The 21533-nt window shown below is 42.1% G+C and overlaps 1 protein-coding gene across 6 annotated transcripts in view; it reads left to right on the top strand.

Annotated features, from left to right (window-relative positions):
* The window catches only part of LOC144720242 (oxysterol-binding protein-related protein 8-like), a 104009-nt gene that overhangs the window by 41988 nt on the left and 40488 nt on the right, over window positions 1–21533 (top strand). The window contains exon 1 of one of the 6 annotated variants that reach the window (XM_078596808.1): window positions 15048–15194. The exons of 4 other annotated variants lie outside the window; for them this stretch is intronic. The gene's annotated coding sequence lies outside the window, so the exon portion shown is untranslated. Of the gene's footprint in view, window positions 1–15047; window positions 15195–21533 lie in introns of those variants that run through there. One more of the 6 variants, XM_078596806.1, reaches the window with a different exon arrangement.

Here is a 21533-nt window from a genome sequence, read left to right as displayed (position 1 = left end):
AGACAGGGCGTGGTGCTGGCCACCAGCCACCTTGTGTGCCATGTTTCAGCCTTCATAGGTGCTCGCGAACAGCATTTTCCTCAAGCCTGTTGAAGGCGATAGGGGGGATCTTTGTACTTGCGTGTATGTGGTCACACATGCATTACTGGCCGTTCTATGTTTTTTTTAATGTCACTAATGTGGGCAGGGCAACAATTGTGATTCAATGGTATACACACAATGTGACACCAGAACCTTACATTTGTGGGCAATGGGAATGTGAATGCAATATTATAATGGATCAATACGTTTTTTGCTACTGTAATTGAACATAAATGTATATTTTGAATTGGTATTCAGTTAGTGGTGGAGCAGCTTAAGAAGGGGTAGGATGCAGAATGCAAACGGCAGTCTAACATTGTGCTTATGTGTTGCAGGCAATGCCATTTGTACTGGCGAATTTAACCAAATGCAAAAAATACCTGCCAGAGCACTGTGTGCCAAGAGCATTTGGATGGTTGCTGTGTCAGCAGCGAGGGCACATCCTCTGGTCAGCATTCATGGTGACATATGAAGCTGATAACTTGTTTGGCCACTAAATGTTCCACAGCTGTCGAGAATCACTTTGCCTTAACCAGAGCCTGTCAATTAATTATTTAATGCCCCAAGTTAAGCTGCATATAACAGCACTGAAATGCATGATTTAAAAATGTATCTTTGCAATAAAATAGTGTCTTATTCTTGCTAATGATGTAAAATTGTCAAACGTTCTACATTTTTTACATTGCGTGAAGATATTTTGAATCTAATTAAATCAGAAATTGATCATTGTTCTTTTACCCTTCTATCTGGCAACAAAACTGACACCCTTTTTTACAAGGAGTCATGTTTGCATAGACCACAATACCTGCAGTCATAATGCAATATGACTGAGGTTCCAATGGTGTAAATGCTTACCCCGAGCTCTCATACTCTGATGGTGCATTGTCTTTGAGTTGTGCGCCTTTTGGCGTCATCTGGTCCAACCCATGTGAGACTAGGCTCTAAGGAAAGCTGCCTCGGGTGTGGACCAATCAACTTCAAGGACAGTGCACATTATTAGAGTTATGTTTTTTGTTTGCATTATGACTGCAGGTATTGTGGTCTATGCAAACATGACTCCTTGTAAAAAAGGTGTCAGTTTTGTTGCCAGATAGAAGGGTTAAAAACCAATTATCATATTTTTTTACTGGCAAATGAGGTTCCAATGGTGTAAATCAGAAATTATTGAGCAGGCCTCATCATAGTCGCTCGTGACTGAAGGGGCAGCTTGCTTACTAGCGTAACCTGAAAGATAGGGCAGTCGTCTGCATGTGGTGATCCAGCGCACAATGGTGATGTATTGTTTCATTACACTCAGGTGATTCTGAGCTTTCTCAGACACCTGATGCTTCCCAAAAAATAGATACATACAAATGTGCTTTAACCGAGGATACGAATGTGTTATCATGCTCATGGAAATTGTCCTTGGTGAACTTTCCGGAGCGTCGCTGTTTGATGTAGATTTGCTCTTCTGAAATGTATAGTTTTAGCCTTCAAAAATTGAGCCTAATGATTCTCTCCTAGCAGCACTTAGATGGCTATGAATCAATGCTGACGCATGGCAGTCTTAGATTGACAGTGGGCATGCTATTTATAGGAAGTTAGATGTGAGATATATGAAATGGCTTGGTGCTATTATCTCCGTTAGGCCCAGCAGGGCGTACTGTGAAGAGGGAGTGGGAGGCCTCATCGTGACGGTAGAAGCGAGCCGAAGATAGCAGGTTTTCTGGGAGCTGAGTGGCAGGCACGGAGGGGGACACGCTTGTTTCCCCAGCTTGATGCCTAATGCTGCACGTTGATGCTGCATTCTCAGGCCATTTTTCATCATGAATTCTAATCTGAAGACATTGCAAAAAAAACCTCTTAATTGTGTGCTACAGTGTGAAAAATGTCCTCCTCCCAACGGAACAGGGTCTTCTTGTCAAAAACTGTTTCGACCCCCACCCCCCAGAGCTCTTCAGCGTAACGATATAATTTAAAACTCTTTTGGAACTACTTGTTAGTTAGCAATATAGTTGTTGGGTTGATGAGTGAGCCAGTTTTGAGTCGGTTGATAGTTTCAGGATTTACATTCAGAATCAACTCTCACAATTAAGGCTTGTGCTTAATGCCAACAGACTCTGTAAATGTTTTTTTTTCTACCGTCAAAGCAGACAGGTGTGGTCATTTGCCAATTTTTACTTTAGATGGTAAACTGATCGAAAGGGTATTTTGATACAAGTACCTAGGCATCTGGTTAGATGAAAAAGCTCAATTTTAAACAGCATATTGAAATATTGGAAAGAAATTGAAGTTGAAATTGGGTTTTTATTTTTAGGAACAAAACTTGCTTCTCTAAGTCAGTTAAGAAAGATCTTGTGCACGGTACATATTTATCTGTATTGGATTATGGTAACATTGTTTATATGTGAGCAGCCGCCAGTACCCTTAAGGTGCTGGACACAGTACACCATGGAGCACTTAGGTTCATTACTAATGCAAGTTTACTCACTCACCATTGCGAATTATATAACATGGTGAAGTCCTCTTTCCTTCACACCAGAAAGCTGAAACACTGGTACGTGATTGTGTATAAGGCAGTACTTTGCCTACTCCCGACATATCTTTGTTCACAGCTCACAAAAACATCACAACCCTACAGCCTTCGTTCTGAGTCAGTGTTCTCTTTAACAGTTCCAAGGGCAACGACTAAAATGGAGAAATAATCATTTTCCTATCATGCTCCTTAGTCCTGGAATGAATTACAAACGATTTTAAGACCTGAGAAGAGGGTATTATTGTCTCATTTCAAAGCTCTGATAGAATAAAATGTCATTGACCATTGTAATTTTTTTAATATTTAGTATTGTACTCTTTCGTATTGTGTCCGTATGTGTGTGTGTGGTGATTTATTTTTGCTGACGTCTTGCCAGGTCCCCCTCGCAAAAGAGTTTTTTAACCTCATGGGTTTTTATACCTGGTTAAATAAAGGTGAAATAAAAATTCCTACTCGTGTGATGATTGTCAAGGGATTTGCTCGAGTGTGATGTCCATAGTGGAGTTATAAAGTCTCACTGTCAAATTATATTCAAGAGCATTCGTTTGTCTGCCTGTCATGTGAAGAGTAGTCCAGTTCAGGTCTTCTTCGAAAAACACAAGCTATATTTAAATTGTTAACATAGCATTCAAATAAATTGATTAATAATTATACATTGTGCATCATTAAATTGAGACCACAAGAATTGAAACAGATGCTTTGGCATTAACGAAGCAAAGTTAAACATTTAGTCAGAGATCAGCCCACAGCGCTTGTTTACTGTATTTATAAGTCAGGGAATCTTTTGGAACAGCAGTGTGAATAATTTAAAGGCGCAGTTCAAGTTGTGAATTCTAAACTGACCGGCTCAGAGGAAAATTCCAAGCAAATTGCAGCTCTGATCCGAGCGCTGAGCGATGCACAGCTTAGGTTTCTGAAATTTCAGCTCCGATGTGGCAGTGTGCCTTTTTTCTTTCCATGGAGAGATGCCGATCTCACAGGGATGATTGTGCTGCATTAGGCACTGCTGGCTCCACCAGGATGACTTTAATTACCTTACCGGAATTACTCAACTGTGTTCTGCCGTGCTTACCAAGAGATGGCTGTGATCCCTGTGTGAGTGCATGCGTGTACCCGCATGCATCATTCTCACGCTTGCGAAACGGCAACTACATATTTCCTGCCTGTTGTCCCGAGTACCCCTCCATCCTATCTCTCTTAGCATCCTGCCCATTTGTTTACACTGTCCTTCCGAACGTGCTATATTTGAGTTTATTTCTTCAACATTTAGTTTGAAATTGGCGACTGCTCTCTTAAATCGATTGTGAAAGCATGTGCGGCCTCATTGTGTTGTATTTTATTTTACCGACCCAACATGCGGCTGTAGCTACGTACTATTAGCGATCACCTGTCTTAAATTTTGTTAAGTGCCAAGGAGGACCCGATAAATCACGTCTTTCTCGTGTGCCCTAAGTGCCGTTTCCACTGTCTTCCTCCCTGCCTTTTGTTTAATTATTTTTTCTCAGAATAGGATGGTGTATTGGCAGAATAACCAGCTTCCTCTATTGCAAGACTAGTGAAATGGAAAGCCCCTGCAAAAAATATTGATCGCATTATTATTAAATCACATAACTTTGCAAGGAAGAGGGATGCCTCTGGCATGTTGTCTTGGCCTTCTTTGGTTTCCACACAGCATGACATGCTGTATATATTGATTTTAACTCAAGTGATTCATAGGAGGCAGCAGACGTTTTGAACAGAAAGTGGCACGCATACTGGAAGGGTGGGATCCAATCACAAAGTCTTGCCTTGCAAACAAAGCAGCAAGTGGTACCTGAACGCCACTAAATAGGAAGCAGATTTTATCCAATGCACAGTCATACCCAGTTTATATACATGTCAAAAACTATGGATATTAATGGTAGTTGCTTGCCCTATGAAGGGCACCATTGGAAAAGTGTAATTACAGTTTATTTTCAGATGGCAACATTGTCTTTACCTAAATATGTTCACTTTCATAGAGGCTTTGCTGCTTATAATATTGTACAATATGAACATTTTATGTTTGTACTTTATTTCCAATTTGAGATCATACACATTGAATTACATGTAAAAAGAAAACCAGTAACACGAATGCCTTAATAATTAGGTTATACTATAAAAGTATTGCCATTATCACATCACTGTTTTTTGTTGCCATTCTTGGTGTTGCTTTAAAGTGTGCTGCTTTCCTGTAGCTTGCCTCCATTGGAACTCTCATGTAAACTAAACATTGTCTAATTGAACACTCGTGGGGTGGTTGGATGTTAAATAAGTAAATAGCTGTCAACGTGGTCACCAAGCGGTGAGTACTTTGGTTGCATTCGGGGTAAAGCGAGCAGAGCCAGACGTACTTTTACGGGATGGAATGGCAGATCCCAGCACTTGCACACCAGCTATCATCTTCATCAGCATCAGCCATGATCTGGCCACTGCTGGATACAGACCTCCCCCAAGCCATCTCTAACTCTCACAGTCCTGAGATGCATCAGTCCATATCGCTTTTTTGTGAAATTTACAAAATGAGTCATTGTAAAATAGTAATGGAAATTAACTATGGGAAATGTTTTGGAAGTACCAAGTTGAGAAGGCTGCAAAGTGGGGCTCGATAAATATGAGCGAAACAAGAGTCATATACTGCACCTCCTAATAGCACGTTTGGCTACTTATGGTGCGAAAGAAGTTCAACATATGAACCTTATGGCGGGACTATGGGTCCCAAATAAACGGAAGTCAAAATCGTAATTTCTTTTTGGCAACTCCGTCCCACCGCGCACATAAACGCCACGACCCACCTGGTGCGGATCATTCTGTTGTCATGCCGTCCAAGCGCAGCGAGGATGAATGCGCAGAAGAAACAAAACTTTGAAACTTTGGTTAGCGCATCGTGTAGAGCTTGTCAAGAGGAATAGATTGCCGTATAGTTCGCCTTCAACAGACAAAATGACGTCGCAACGCAGTTTATGCGAGAGCCGGGGTCCCGCTATAAGGTTCATATATACATACAGCACATTTGCTATAGAATGGAAGAGATCTGTTGACGGGACACAACCGGCATCCAGATCAGATTGAACAAAAGCTGAACGATGCGCAAAGAAGTATGGGAGAGGTGCATGCTTGGAATGTTACACGGAGAGATGGAGAGAGGAACACATGTATTAGAGCGTGCAGGTTTACATACGTCATTGTGACTGTTATGAAAAGTTAGTGGACTTCGGCCCGGCATGTTGCACACGGTCCATAGCACATTTGAGAACAAGGTGCAAAGCCAGTCAATAACGGGATGTTTGTCTCTACATGATCGCCATGTGTGCAGGGGGGGAAAGGAAAGCACACCTATCAATGGATGCCACACATTAGGTTCGTGAACTTACACCCATGTGCTCATGTTATAATGTGCAAGTGCTAATCGTGTTAGTATGTAGCAGAGGTGGGACAAAGTCATTGTTATGCAAGTCCAAGTCGAGTCGCAAGTCATCAAATTCATGACTCGAGTCTGACTCGAGTCCAAGTCACATGACTCGAGTCCACATCTCATAGGTGGGACAAAGTCATTGTTATGCAAGTCCAAGTCGAGTCGCAAGTCATCAAATTCATGACTCGAGTCTGACTCGAGTCCAAGTCACATGACTCGAGTCCACACCTCTGGTATGTAGCATAGTGTAACATAAATGGACATAAACATGATTCTTTTCAACTACTTTAGCCAATTTTATCCAAAAACTATAGATGATGGTATTTTAATGTTAGAAGCCATGTGGTAAGTTCTGTAGCATTTAGTGTCGAGCTTTTGCAATGATTATTTAAATGTGAGGTGTCGATCGATGGACAAACGAACATAATATGCCCTGATAATAGCAAATGGTAGCTTATCAGCTGCCTTGATGCAGCATAGTGTGCAGGAGAAGACACTTAGCATTTAGAGACCTTTCATACGAGAATACAGTATACAAATACATCATCTCAGTGTCTTTCAAGATATTTAAGACAATAAATAGTAGAAATGTACCAGTAGTACAATAAAGAGCCTTTGATTTGTATCCCATGGGGCTCAGTATATGGTCCAAGTGCAAAGGAATGTGGCGTGAAAGATTTCAGAGTGACTGATCACACTGTGGCCTGGCCAGCGCAGACAATCATTAATGGGTGCCGAGTGTCGCCAGTGGGATGCCTTATGCTCGGTTAGTTGACTATTACCGACACTGCCGTTCTGAACGCTGCTTCGTTTTGGGTGACCTGGTGACCTGGTGGTGTGTCGGCAGCACCCGTACGAGGAGATTTCACAGTGTTCCCTGCTACTCGATGTGGTACTTTACAAACCAATGTAAAATTCTGAATTGTAGACATCTTCAAGTCTATATTTAGTGTAATAGTTTGGAAATGTTCTGGCGGTGTCTGATAATACAATTCTTCGTGCAAAACTCAGTGAATGTTTCTGTTCTATAACAAAGTGAGGAACCCCATGGACAATCCACCACTTTAGGAAGTTTTGCACACTGTGTCAGTCGTGGGTGGGGGGGGGTTATTTGACCGTACTTCAACACTGCTTCGGAAAGCTTGGTGACGGGCGGTCACAGGACCGGTTCAGACATCGCTCGCCGATGACACAAGTCGTGGCCGGGATTAGAACCAGTGTCACGAGGTTTATTAGCGTGGTGAGATAACCCCTACACCACCGCTGCACCCCATTTTTGTATATAGATGACAGTTGTTCTGCATCCAGGTGAGAGCCCACTAATACCAAAGGTCTGTTTTGCAAATGAAACCTGGGGTAAAATACAGGCTATATAAACAAAAGCTAACAATTTTCCAAATAGTATTTTTTTCATTTAGTTTTCTCAATTGTATTGTAACAGTGAATATTGACATCACGCCAGGAGGTGAATAATCTTCTGTTCAGCACACTCATAGGCAGTGCGTCTTACCATATTCGGGAGCAGCCTCTGTAATTGCCTGGCTAGTGATGAGAGGTAACTTATGGCATCGTTTCAGTTGTCTTTTATCCATGTGTCGTGTTGACCATGGAGACACACACTTGAACTTGAAGGCAACACGTTTATTACAACTCCCCAACAGGGTAACTAACTAAATGTAAATTGGTTCTACTGCTAGGTGATAGCTACACGGTTAACTATGTGAGCAGCGGGTTAACTACACGAACGGGTCAGCCAGCACGCACGCTGCCTGACCCACGATGCCGAGCGAAGACCGAAGAGACGTAGCACCCAGGGTTGATTCCACAGCCCTCCCCCCCCACCGAGCGTGGGTTATTGCCCAGGTTAGAAACCAGAATTTCACCAGTACCTGACCATCTCATACATAAAGATAAGCACCTAAAATAATAAATAAATAACCTGAAAAGAAGGCTTTCTTTGAATTATTTTGTGACATTTTCACTGTCTGGATTGTTTGGTCAATTTCGACTGGAAAAGCATGTTATGAAATGAACTGTTACTAAAAGACGTTTACACTTACTGTAATCTGGCATTCGCACACATCATACCAAACCCACAGTTGTGTACATGGCAAGCACAAACATGGAGGCTGAAGACTGCGTCTTGCAGTCTCGGATTCATACAACGCCGTCTGGCAAAGTTGGCATCCTCAGTGGATTGCAATGTGCGTTGAAACTACACACTTCCTCTTCTTGGTTCTTTTGGTAAAGTCACGTAGAAGGAAAATAATAAAAATAATACCGTAAGAACCAAGAAGATAAATCCCTGCAGTCACGAAAGCTTTAAATCGAAATTTACACACTTCCTGTTAAGACAGTTCTCGTCGGCATCTGAGATCGCCGTGTGCTTCTGCCGTAACACGTCATGTCACACTTGCTCACACCCACATCATCCCACTCTCCATCTCGCTTCTTCTGCAGTGCTTTTATGCCCCTTTTAGCCACAGACATGCACGTTTATGAGTGGAAATCAAAGGGTTTTGAAAACTGGACTAATTCTAGTTCAGAGATGGTGGGTATGGCATCAAATGATTGGCATCATTTGCGTGGAGAAAGAGAGAGTGGTGAGGACATTCTGGAGCAGGTTCAGAAAGAGAGAAGTCGAATTAGAACAATCCATAAAAGGTAAAAGATATGAGTTTGACGCATTCTCAGAAATGAAAGCTCCATGAAGGAAGGATGTTGGTAAAGAGGCCAAGGGGTAGAAAATGAAGGGTGCTGTTTGACACCTTCAAGGGAAGGGGGGGGTGGCATACGGTGACTTGAGAAGAAGGCGAGAGATTGGGCAACATGGAGGGAGCTTGAGTCAAGGACCTGCTTTTGGGCAGAGGACCAAAGACACCCACAGAGAGAAAACGAATTGCATGTGAGAAGTGTCCCTGTAAAGTACGGTAATCGGATTCAGAAAATGTACTTTGGTTATAAAAGTGACCAATTAATTCAACTGTCGCGGTGGTGCAAGACAGACGGTGACGCACTTTGTTGAAGACTCATTTTCTGACCCGTCCCTATTGGACATCTATGAAAAAGAGCTTCATAGCTCATCGGATTTCTCCAGGATAAATAATATTTGGATTCTGTCAGCTAACCAAGCGGGCAGCAGCTGTCTCAGGACATCACATTATGTAAATGATGAAGCTACTGCCTGGCTCCTCGGCACAAATACGCGCACTAAATAAAAATAACAATATCCTCTTTCATTTTTGCATTTCAAGGTGTGTGTTGAATATTAATGTTAAAACATGTATATCAAACTGCTGCAAGGCATTTTCTGGCACACAGATGATGTAAATAGAGAACGTATTAGCATTATTATCGAGGCACAGATTTGGTTGTGCTTTTAGCTTTACTTCATGGTGATAACAATATATATCATGGGCCGTTTTTGCTCCGTTCTTGTGGTTCATTCTGACCGGACATTGTGTCTGTTGTGTGTTCCTGTGGGGACGCGTCCATTGTGATGTTCGAAACCTCGTTAGCCCCTGCGTTGCTTCTGTAATGAGATTCCGTGACATGCCGCTAAAGCGTTAGCAGGCAGCCGGCACCTGCAGAAACTTGCCAGCCGTGTTGTCTTGCGCGTTCGTTGTGTGAATGCACGTGTTGATTCACCTTCGTTGCGTGTGCCATCTATTATTCTTTTATATTCTCTATGTTCATGCACCCAGTGGGATATCCATCCATCAGTGCGTTCATTTCCAGGCGTTTCGCTGTAAAGACCTCGCTGTGATGAAATGCCTCATTTTTCAGTGCGGTCTTCTTGCTTTCCGGCGTAATGTAATTTGAGCGCACCTAATAACGTTTGACAAAATTGCTCCACTAATTTCGGGTCGTTTCGTGTTATTCTAGCGGTATTGTGATATTTGGCCAGAAGTGTGTTTTGAGGCATTTCTCAATAGCTATTTGAAACATCCCTGTGATTATTCGGAAGTTGAAGAGATGGGTAATATTGTATGTGCTTGCTTAGAGGTCAAATTCAAACTTTTGCAAAGTTGTATGTATAGTGGCACAGGAGATTTGTTGTTATAAAGGGGTGGAGTTATTGGCATTGGTGTTACACGTCACTGGCGTGGGAAATTATTGAATATATTTTGGCACTTTATCTTGAAGCCTTTAAATCGGGAACGTTTTTTTGCGAAGGCTCTAGAAACATGAGCCAGAATCCGTTCGAAAGCTTATACCTGTGCCCTGGGCTCCGGCGAGCAGTACCTGCCCTTCGGCTTCTCATGTGGTGCAGGGTTGCAGCAGACAGCCGGGAGTTGTCTGTGTCTGGGGAAAGCGTTTAATGTTTAAATAAGGGTAAGGTTACCACTCTCATTTTTTATCTCTTCTTTTTTTACAGCACTCGCTCATCGGCCCTCCATAGTTTGTGAGTCGCACAGCCAGTTTAATATATTTTGTTATGAACCGTGGGACTATCTGCTTGCTAATTGTTTGCCATAGATTCCGTGCTCCGTTATTATATTAGCATTCAGGATGTACTTAGTAGTCCTGCCTTTAAAAGACAGTTGGACATATTGCATGTGTTTATTAGTATACGAAGTTTATATACTTGGTTCTTTCGGTAAAGTCACGTAGAAGGGAAATAATAAAATAATAAAAATCAAACAATTAAATTCTCACGACGTTTCGATTGCAACACAAGCAATCATCATCAGGTGACTTTACCGAAAGAACCAAGAATATGAATCCCTGCAGTCACGAAAGCTTTAAACCGAAAAATACGAATTAAGTTTTCTATTTAGCTGCCTGTGTTGGTCGTATTGATTATAGCCACCAGTCTGTTGTGCATTCAGGAAAAAGATAGCCACAATGGAAAGTGCTTCAAGATATGTGAATCATGTACAATGCTGCTATCCCTTTGCGAACTGCGCAAGAAAATGTGTTTCAAGATAATCGGTTTCATAGAAAAGTTAAATTATATGTAAACTCACGTCTTTTTAATGCAGTTTTGAACAATGGGCATCCATTTTTTACCAGGAACATCTATGAAACTTTGTGTACATTCATTCACTTAGCAAATGCAGCAGCCATATAGAGCTTAGAGATTAAAGCGTGTAATGTGATTATAAAGTAGACCATTAGTATTATTGATCTGTTGGACTACGCTTCATTAATCTAATGCCCACGGTATCTCATTATAAACTAGCTGCTATCACACAAATTGAGTTACTATGCGCAAATAGCTTTCCGAAGAGAATTAGTGGACTGATCAATTAAATAAATAAGCATATAAATACATAAATAAACATCATCGCTGTGATTACATTCACAACAACAATCCATTTAAACTCACAACACTCCTTTTCAGTTAACTTCGATAAAAATGCTGCACTTAGGCATGGATAACCGCAGTAACATTAATTCAAATGCATTTTTAAATCGAAAAATCAAATGCATTTGCTACCTGCCTGGAACCATGTTCCATAATATAATTTTACGTTTGGTTTACATTTCGTAACGCATAGTCTGCATAGCTGGAGTTTTCTTGATTTCTCTCTCTGTCGCTTGCAGTCAGGACATTATTCTTCAAATGTTATTTTTCTCCACCTCACAAGATACCGATGAAGCACGTTTCCTCGAGTAACATTTACTTGAAAACGTCAGCAAAACAGCATCGCTGCCTGGTTATATAGCGGCACAAGCAAGTGCTCCGAATAAATACCCGCACGGACTCGGTTAGATAATGGCAGGACACCACACGCGCTTAGTACAGCACAGTTACAATGAATATGAAAAGGCCTTCTCGTTAATTCATTTGTAAGCTCCACACTCCGCAGTGATTGCTTGTGATGGAGGGGGTGTGTTCAGTTCCCATTGAACTTAGAAAGGCCATTGACAAGTGCTGCAGTTTCTGTTGCGCGTTACGAGTGCAGTTGTCTTGCTCGTAAATGCCTGTGTGCATCGGTGCATTGTTGTTAGCAACCACTGACCGCTTCGAGTCCAGTGTGTGCCCGCTTGGTGACCAGGCGAATTATTACATTTAGTGTATTTTTGTTAAGGGTGGGCAAACAAAGTGCATTTTTAAGACGTTGCGCATGGGTTTTGTTTAGCCCGTGAAACAACGGTGATGTCCTGCAGAAGCAGCGAGCACTGTGGCAGTGCTCATCTTCGTTTTTACAGCCCTGAGCCGCTGGTGGAAATTCCATGTTCATATGGCCAGGGGTGAGTATATCCATAGGACAGCCGCTGTGAACGTCCCCACAAAGTCGTACTCGTTTTTATCACTCCCGGTTGCAATGGTGAGACAACGATAATTGTCATAAACCTTTCCTCATCAGGCCTTCCAGTGTAATGTACGTTTTAGGAAGTGTTGAAAATCTAAAATGAGCAACACGCCGAATGGTGACATTGCCTGCGCATTAAAATTAACGGCATACCATGCGCACAGTGTGATTTACCCCTTATTGTTGCTGCTGCAGAAATATATATATATGTTCCGTATTTAGAAGCACGTGTCGGATGAAAAGCATAGCAAACGTTTTTTTTAAAGATGTTCTTGTTTTTGGTCACGTTAAATGGTGTGCAGATTACCACTGCACAAACCAACATTTTCCAGCGTGCACACAGCTCCCACGGGGCCAAGCGCAGGTCTGAGCAGGTCTCTGCAGTGTGCATTGAGACACATGTGGGAGGCTAAGCTGGCTCTGGTTTCCACGGCTTTCTGCCCTCTCTTGTGATATTGGAATGTTCTATATTTATCCTTGCAGGCATGAGCACTATATTGCATACAGACTGATATGGCATAACTCTAAAACCCTTTTTTGTATCAAAGTGAAAGGTCACAAAAACGTTGTGTGCAAGACAAACGACAGATAAATGTGTGCAATTTGCTTCTAAATTTGGAGTGGCATGCAATCATGCGATACTCTTCTGGTCGGTGTCACGAGTTTTAGCTTTGGACAAGTTAATAGTCATTGATATACTTTTAACATATACTTAGTTGATTACCAAACATATTGGCCTTGTTGATAGGCACAAGAGTAGGTCCCACTGCATTCAATGTTCGCCTGGTTTTGTGATGTGTAGTTTACACACTGCCCGCCCGCCCGCTGCAAGAAAGCATTGTCTCTCTCTCTACCCATTGTGGAAAGTCAACCTGCTCCTCCGCAGTGCATGGTCTTTGGAAGAACGGTTGTAACCTCCTGGGGTGTTTGCTCAGAGGCGCTGAAGACGTGTGCTAGTTCAACGGATTCGAGATTCAAAAAATTGTTTCCAATATTTCTGCCTGCGCTGCTGAAATACACGGCTGCATTTCTGCATCTTTACAGTTGGTGCCAAATGCATGGACGTAGCTCGCATTTGTTATTTCCTCTTAGCATACATTCTGACTCCAAATGATTGCGGGCAACTGTTTGTAGAAAATCATTTTCAAGGGTTAGCATTGAAAACATTCAGTACAGTGTCTACTCAGGGTGGTCCGATGCATCCATTCATTGATCGAAATAAATATCTTAACCCTTTCCGGTTCCAAGACAACTGCAAGTTGCAGGGTGTGTCCCGTTCGCCTCTGAATCTCGGACGTGCAAGAAGTTCAGCGTTCATTTACTTGGAGAGGCGTAGCGCCATTGTTTGCAAAGACATTGCATTCGCCACAGAGAACTGGAGCGACACGACCGTACTCTAATAGCTGGCACCAAACTGTGCCACATGTCCTCCCGCTTGGCCTTGTGGGAGCCTTGGTACCGATACGTTTAATTTAGTTTTTTCCCATTTCCGGAACAAAGACGGATGACGTACATGTACATGTACGTCATGGGAACGGGAAAGTGTTACGCACACGATACATGCACCAAATAGTGCGTGTAATAATGAATTTGTTACACAATCGGTTCACTTGACCCCTGCAGTCACTAGAGACACTACTATCCACCACAGCATTGAAAAAACAACCTGAATCACAGCAATTCAAACCAAATTTACAAGTAACATTACTAATATGGTGGTTTAATGTTGTTACATTAGACCAAGTTTCTTTACAGTTTTGTCACTGTTGTGTAATTGACGTTTACGTTTTTAACACTACATAGAACACGTGTCAGCCATTATTTGAACTTCCTTGCTGATGCCTTACAAAGCTTTGCCAAACGGCCTTGTATGTGTGTACGTTGAACTTCTTACGCGTCGTACGTAGCCGACCGTTCTCATCGGAGATGCGGGGAAAGCCTTGAGGACTCTGAGGTTGTAAATTTGAGGTCGCTCGTTTTATATATTGCTCGTAAGGCCTATACAGCCCTTAAATCTTGCTTTATTTTGACTGAACTCACTTTACTTATGTGAGAAACAACAAGCCTTAACTAGTTTTGTTTGAATTGGTTTGGCCTTTCAGCTTAATAATGATTACACATTTCAATTAATAGGGATTTTTTTACAATGTCCATATTGACGCACATGGCATTGCAATACCCTAAAATCTCACCTCATTTGAACTCATTAAATCCCTTAATTTATATCCACTGATATATTTCTCTATACACAATTGTGGCAGCCTAGCCTGCCTTTCCCGTAAACAATTACCCTCCCCCTGCCCGTAGAAATGCTCAGCTGTCTCTTCAGACTCCTTTGCCCTAGTTTAGATATAAGCCGTGAATAATTGATAAGAAATATGGTTCATATTTCCCTACTCCGTCTGCTGTTGAATAAAAAAAATCCCATTCTCAGCACGACTGCGGTTGTAGACGGTGGTGGTGCTCTGCTTGACAGGAGGTGTCTCGCACATGAAACTGCTCATCCTCCCTTGGGGGTGGTGGCAGCGTCGCGGGCGGAGACATGCGTACGTGGCACGGGCGGCCAGCACATCCTCGTGTTTGTTGCTGATTAAACACAGGCTCCCCGACCACTTGTGCCCTGCGGATTACAGGGGGCGGCCATCCGCGAGCACGCACGTACACACGTTCGCACCCGTGCACGCGCGTTCGCACGCACGCTCGCTCGGAACCCGTGCGCGCACGCCCCTTTGCTGTTGGGCTGAGCGTCGCTGCGCCCTGGGCTCGCCGTGATCCGGACGTCACGCGTCAGTATAGCGCCGGGGCCGGTTCCACGGCTTGTTCACTCGCACGCAGCCACTCGCACTGTGCGTTCCTCTCGTGTACGCGCGCACGCGCACAGCCAGCCTTACCACCGGACCATGTAAGTATGTATAAAGTGGTTTATTATTGTGTGGTGTTACGGTTTTTGTTGAATTCTTAGTTCTTTTCAAGAAAAATAGCTGAATTAAAGACTCGTGTTCACGCAGTTGGGGTAAAATCAAAGGAACACTTAAGTTGTTGGGTAGAGTAAAGAGCATGTTTATATTGGGATGGCAACATTTTTCACGTAGACAATGCCATAAAAACAGGTAGTTAATGTTTAAAAATGTGGCTGATATTTCCAGTGTTTTAAAAATAATGAATGTACATTTTGTATTTTTCTCTTGATGATTTTTGCTATTTTTGAAACCTGTTCTCTGCTGACTATTATTATTTTCATTTTGAGGATTTATAGTGTTTAGTGTTTCATAGCAAGTAATCTTTTAATTTGAATGAATGTAAGACGGCTTGTAAGGAATTGATTTTTATCTTTTGAAAATATTGAAGTAAAAGCGATTGAAACAGATCGTGAGAATAAAGATCAGCTACATTCATTCCACAGCGAGGATTATATTTAGAGTGCATATGTCTAATGCGTAGGCGTCGGATATTAAAGATGGGGGACTTTTCAGATAAACAAAAGTAACTTTACAATATCAAATCTTCCAAAGAGCTGGGGATAAAGGGAAACATAATACATCAATCTGAGTTAGATGGCAGTTGAGCAAGTTATTTAATTATGCTTTGAATGATGCGGCTTTCTTGAACAAATTCCCGAATGTGTCTACTGATGGTTTATATCCAGAATAAGACAAAAAAAAATTAAACAGACATCTCGAGTATGAAATGAGAAGGTAAACTTTGAATAGTGAACAAAACAGGAACCTGTTTCACTCGCATTGCTATGCTATGCGCTAATGGGTGAGGGCAGGGCTCATTGTACCAAGAGATGACAGCCTCATTCAAGACTGCTGCTGGAATGACAGCCAAGAGAGGTGACACGTATAAAGGATCAACTGAAGTGGACATGCGATGATGAATTTGGGACACGTGTTGAAAGCCTCTCGCCAATGGTGTCAGCACAGCAAGGCACACACTGCAGTGTGGATTGAAAATCGCTGCCTATTTGTGTTTTTAAATATGCAAAAGTCCATGAAAGACATTGCTTTGATGTTGCAATGTATTTTAATATTAGTTTTTTACCTAAATTTAATCTTTATTGTATTGGGCAATATAACCCCATGAGACTAATAATGATGAATGAGGATCTCTCGCAGAGCAATACACAGCCCTCGAGTACAGAACACCGATATAAGCAGACGAGCTTTACTACCCGGCTTCGCCCGGGACTTGGATTCTTGTCTTAAATTGATACACGGCCTACGCGGAGGGTTGCGGGGGGGGTGCGTGACGTCAGCAGGCACATTGCGTGACGCTGCCGCATGCGGGTGACATCACAGATGTGCAGGTGACATCACAGATGTGACGTCACCGCTCACTTGCCGTGCAAAATATATCCATTATTGCGCCCCCCCCCCCCCCCCAAAATAATAAAGTCTATTTTTATACTTTTTGCATTGTGTACTGTCTGGAAACTACCCACATGCCAAATTTTAGTTTGTTGCATGTCGGGAAGTATGCTAGACATTTTGAACAGACACACATATTCATAAATTTCCCTTTTATATATAGATAACAAATAACTAATTCTGAGATCCCCTTAAGTGGTCCACACAGTAAGGGGACATCCTTACCCACCCACCCTGTTACAAAGTGTAATGTTGGTTCCATGACAGTAAAACCCACGTGTTTATTTCTCAGAGCTAAAGAATGTATCCTTATGTATGTATTTTGAACGTCCTTCGCACCATACGAAGCCAACCGTGCTAATCTGAGGTGTTGGGACAGGACAACAAACTAAACACAAAGCACTTCTAAAGAAATTAGTTTTCAATTTAGATTTCAAAAATGCATAGCTCCAGTGGCTTCCAAATATTGGAAGGAAGAGCGTTCCAGACGGCCGTAGAAGCGCATCTGAAAGCGCACGAGGCGGTGACTGTCTTTATTCGATGGGTTAGCTAAAATCCGTTGCAAGGATTACCAGAGTTTGTGTGATGGTTTGTGCTCCTTGAAAAGACCAGCAAGATATAGTGCGGAACCAATGTGATGCGATGGGATTTTTGGATTGTCATTGGGGGGCCGGACTGAGGTCAACTCTCTACACTCAAATGACAGCTTGTGGCCTGGTTTCAAACTCATGATCTCAGGGGTGCCAGCTCAATACTTACACCTCTGAAACCACCTGGCCACCTCTACAGTGATTGAATATCTACATGTGGTGGAGTGTTAGAGAACATGGCTGTAATTTGACGAATGCACAGAGATAACTTTTACATCTTTTATGTTTTCTTTTTTTTATTATTATAATCGAGTTATTCTGTTGCTGTCTTAATAAACCTCTAGAGAACAGCCAGGAAGATGACATCACAGAACTGCTTTTAATAGTTACTCCAACCATCTTTATTCACACTGAGCGTTTCTACACGTTTTACAACACCCTGCAGTAAATATTGTTCATCGCGTTAAACCAGTTTTTTTTAATTCTCAGAGCTGCAGTAAGCAAGTGATCCACCAAATCAACTATTGTGTGCAGTTATTGCAACTGGGCTGAGATCATCTACTCGCTGCACTTAATCGTAGGCACCTGGCCAGCTATATCCAAACCCAGGATCTCGGTAGTGCTGACCTGGTGCTTTGATCCAAGTGAGTCGTCTGGCCATCTCGAGAACCTTTTCAAAATGTTTTTAAAGACGACATTTGGACGAGTGGGGGCGACAGGTGATACTCCACAGTGTGCACGCAATTACTGAGAGGGCACGCTCGATTCTTAAATTGGCGGTGCAGTTATCACCATCTTGGAGTCAACTTCTAACTATTTTTATTTTACCAGGTAAGGCCCACTCTTTTTTCAGAAGCGACCTGGCCGCAAATGATAGCTCAACAAAATGGCTTGCCACGGGTACATTGATAGCAGCCAAATACTCCTAAATGCATACTGTCTATATGTGGAGACAAAAACCGGAGGACACACGACCACAGGGAGAGCACATGCATACTTCAAATATACAGCAGGCATCAGGGTCCCGTAGAGAAGACCTGCACTTAGCGGATATCTTTCACGTGGCTTTTCTTAACAAAACAGCCGGCGATTTGGAACAGCCACCTGCCCGACATGACCGTGCACAACTCGGTTGCCTTTAAACATATACCGCATCGTCGCGGATGCTCATGTACGATTGTTCTCTCTCCCTTACACACCGGCTGATGCTGAGAGACGTTTCGTTGATGAAAAATGTATCGTGTGCTCCAACATTTCTAGCGTCGTGCTCCGCTGGGGAACACTGTATTTCCAGTAGTGCAGGTAGCTAACCATCCACAAAATTCCTATCCCAATTAACACTGCTGCGGTGTCCAGAACAGGAGGAGCCCAATTATCTAAAGTGCAAGGCTGAGTGTTGAACAAGGGGACCACCGGACACGCTAACCTACCCCCTTAATCTTTAGAATGAGAACTTTAACTTTAAGATAATATCGGTTTTTTTTACAACCATTAAGAGCCTTTTCATGGTATGTTTGTTATTGTTAGGGACGTAGGTTGAAAGTATGAAAATGTCAACACAATTAAATATTCAATGAGGTATTTCCTATATTTTAAATGATGTATAGTGCAGAAAGCAAGTGACTTCACGCATGCGAGTGTTTATATACACGTGCTTAAATCGTTGCTGCAAAAAACACGCATGCTTGCACACATTGTCTAAAACACCCAAAATAAGGCAAGCTTGAATCGACTTAAAAACCCAGTTATTGTAAGACCATCCACTTTATCATTATATATCTCTCACTCACTGGACCAAATAATACCTGCACTTCACACTGATGTAGGATCATATTCTTTGGTTCTTTCGGTAAAGTCACGTAGATAGAAAAAAAAAATAAAGTGAATAAAAAATTAAAAAGTAATAAAAATAATAGGATCATTTGCAGAGAGTGATTCCCTATTTTTTAAAGCTTGCAGTATAGCCATCTGACTGTTTACTCTCTTAAAATGACTCGCCACTCCGAACCCGTGTGGTTTTATTACTGTAATCATACTCTTTGGTTCTTTCTGTAAAGTCACGGAGGTAGGAAAATTTAATAGATCACTACGTTTCGATCGCAACAACAAGCGACCGTCTTCAAGCGATCGTCACCTGAAGACGGTCGCTTGTTGTTGCGATCGAAACGTCGTGATCTATGAATTTTCTCCCTACGTGACTTTACCAAAAGAACCAAAGAGGATGGATTCCTGCAGTCACGAAAGCTTCAAATCAAGATTCTCTAAAATCACTTGTGTGGGCAACTCCCCACCAGAAATAGTTTGTTTGAAGAATGGGCAAGTATGAGGCTATTTATAACAATGAGTTATGCTTTCATAGTACAGTGGTTTGATTTAGGTGGCCCAAATATCCATTGGCTGGATTCCAAGGGGCACCCTGCTTATTTTATGATTTCTTAAAGTAGTGCATTTGGGATGAATTCCCTCAGCTGAGTGAAACTAAGCAGAGGAGGCGGTTTTGTAAAGTTGGGGTCGATCCGCTTACCTATAGGTCAGGCTTTTGCTTGCGGATTGTAGAATGGCATGTATGTTAAGTGATAGGTTTTTATTTTGACTCGGTAGTGGTTTTGTTTATCCTTTTCATATTACGCAACTCTTTTTAAGTAGACTACGTAGGTTTTTTGCAGCCGACATAATTCATAGGAGATTTGATCTAGGCCACGTAATAATTTGGCCAAATGTTTATGATAAGAGCATACACAACCCGACTGTCAAACACATTAAATTGTCACGAGGTCTACAAGCATTTAGCACGGCATTTATTATTGTTTCAGCTAAACCGATGAATTTAAGAAAATTTCTCCCAACCAAATCTGGCAATTAGAGACTCTACTCTTTGGTTCTTTCGTTAAAGTCACGTAGGTAGAAAAATAGTAGATCGCGACATTTCGATCGCAACACAAGCGATCGTCATCAGGTGGGGCAACCACAGCAAGAAAAAACTGCTGACGATTGCTTGTGTTGCGATCTAAACGTCGCGATCTATTATTTTTCTACCTACGTGACTTTACCGGAAGAACCAAAGAGCATGGATTCCTGCAGTCACGAAAGCTTCAAATCAAAATTAGAGACTGGTTTTGTTGTCTTCTTCGTCCTCATCGTTGTTGATGGTTTTGCACAGATATTTTCTTGTAGGAGCAAAAGGGCTCACTGTGGCTGAACATGGCTTTTAATTTCAGAATGCAATGGTCCTCTCGCTTTGATGCTTTCGCGCCTGCGACGCACAAGCGTTGGTGTTCCTTTGGGTGTTGGAAGCGCCTAGGCCAGAGGTCCGACCTGGAGCTCAAGACCACAGCTCGTTCAGCCCCCCCCCCCAACAAAGACAAAGATCCACCGTGTAGCCTTTCACAGATTGTTGAGGCAAGTGCTGTTCGCGAGTAGCACCTATGAAGGCCGGCACTGTGGCACACGAGGGGGTGGGTGGCCAGCACTACGTCCGGCCGCCTTTGTCTCCCTAGTGGCGATGTTGACACACCGCACCAGGCACTCTTTTGGGGCTGACATAGTCAAAACACCTCTCACACATTGCACTCGAGTCTCTCTCAGAGTCTTGTACTTTTTCTTATAGTTTAGTTGTTATTTTTCTGAAAAATGTTTTTCACGGTATTATTGTTGTTCAATAAAATGGAAGTTTCTTTCAGAGAAAAAGAAAATCCACTGATAAATTGAATGCTACGAATGTAACCACTGAATCAGTTTTGGTTTTGTTAAACTAACTATAGGTTTTACAATTAAACAAAGGCCACTTAATATATTAACTTGGATTGTTATCCTGTTACTGCTCTTTCTTGCATGCTTGAAGGATGAAGATTGTATTTCAATTATAGTCAAAGAATGTTCACAACACAGTCATACGTACAATTTAATTGCAGTGGATGGTGGTAGTGAATTTAGCCACGTGAATTGTCTATACACTAGTGTATTGAGTTTTCATGGGGTTACCCTTGAGTTTAAATGGGATTCTTTTCAATAGGCTGCAGGTATAGTATTTTGTTCTGAGATAATGAAGTATGATTTGGCCTATAGGGAAATTTTAGAAAGTGTCTGGCAGATGCTTCTCGTACAAATCAACATGGATTATGGGGTTGGAAAGCACAAATTTAAAGGAATTGTCCAAATGATGCATGGAAATTCCTCGATGTGACCCGATTACCTCCACACATAGCACCATATGCACAGCCAGTGCCGACACTGACCTTTTAGGTAAGGATAAAGGCATCTAGCCCATTATAAAATACATTA

The sequence above is a fragment of the Lampetra planeri genome, chromosome 8, assembly GCF_965212315.1.
Source record: "Lampetra planeri chromosome 8, kcLamPlan1.2.h2, whole genome shotgun sequence".
Classification (NCBI taxonomy): Eukaryota; Metazoa; Chordata; class Hyperoartia; order Petromyzontiformes; family Petromyzontidae; genus Lampetra; species Lampetra planeri.
This window is presented reverse-complemented; position numbering and strand designations above follow the sequence as displayed.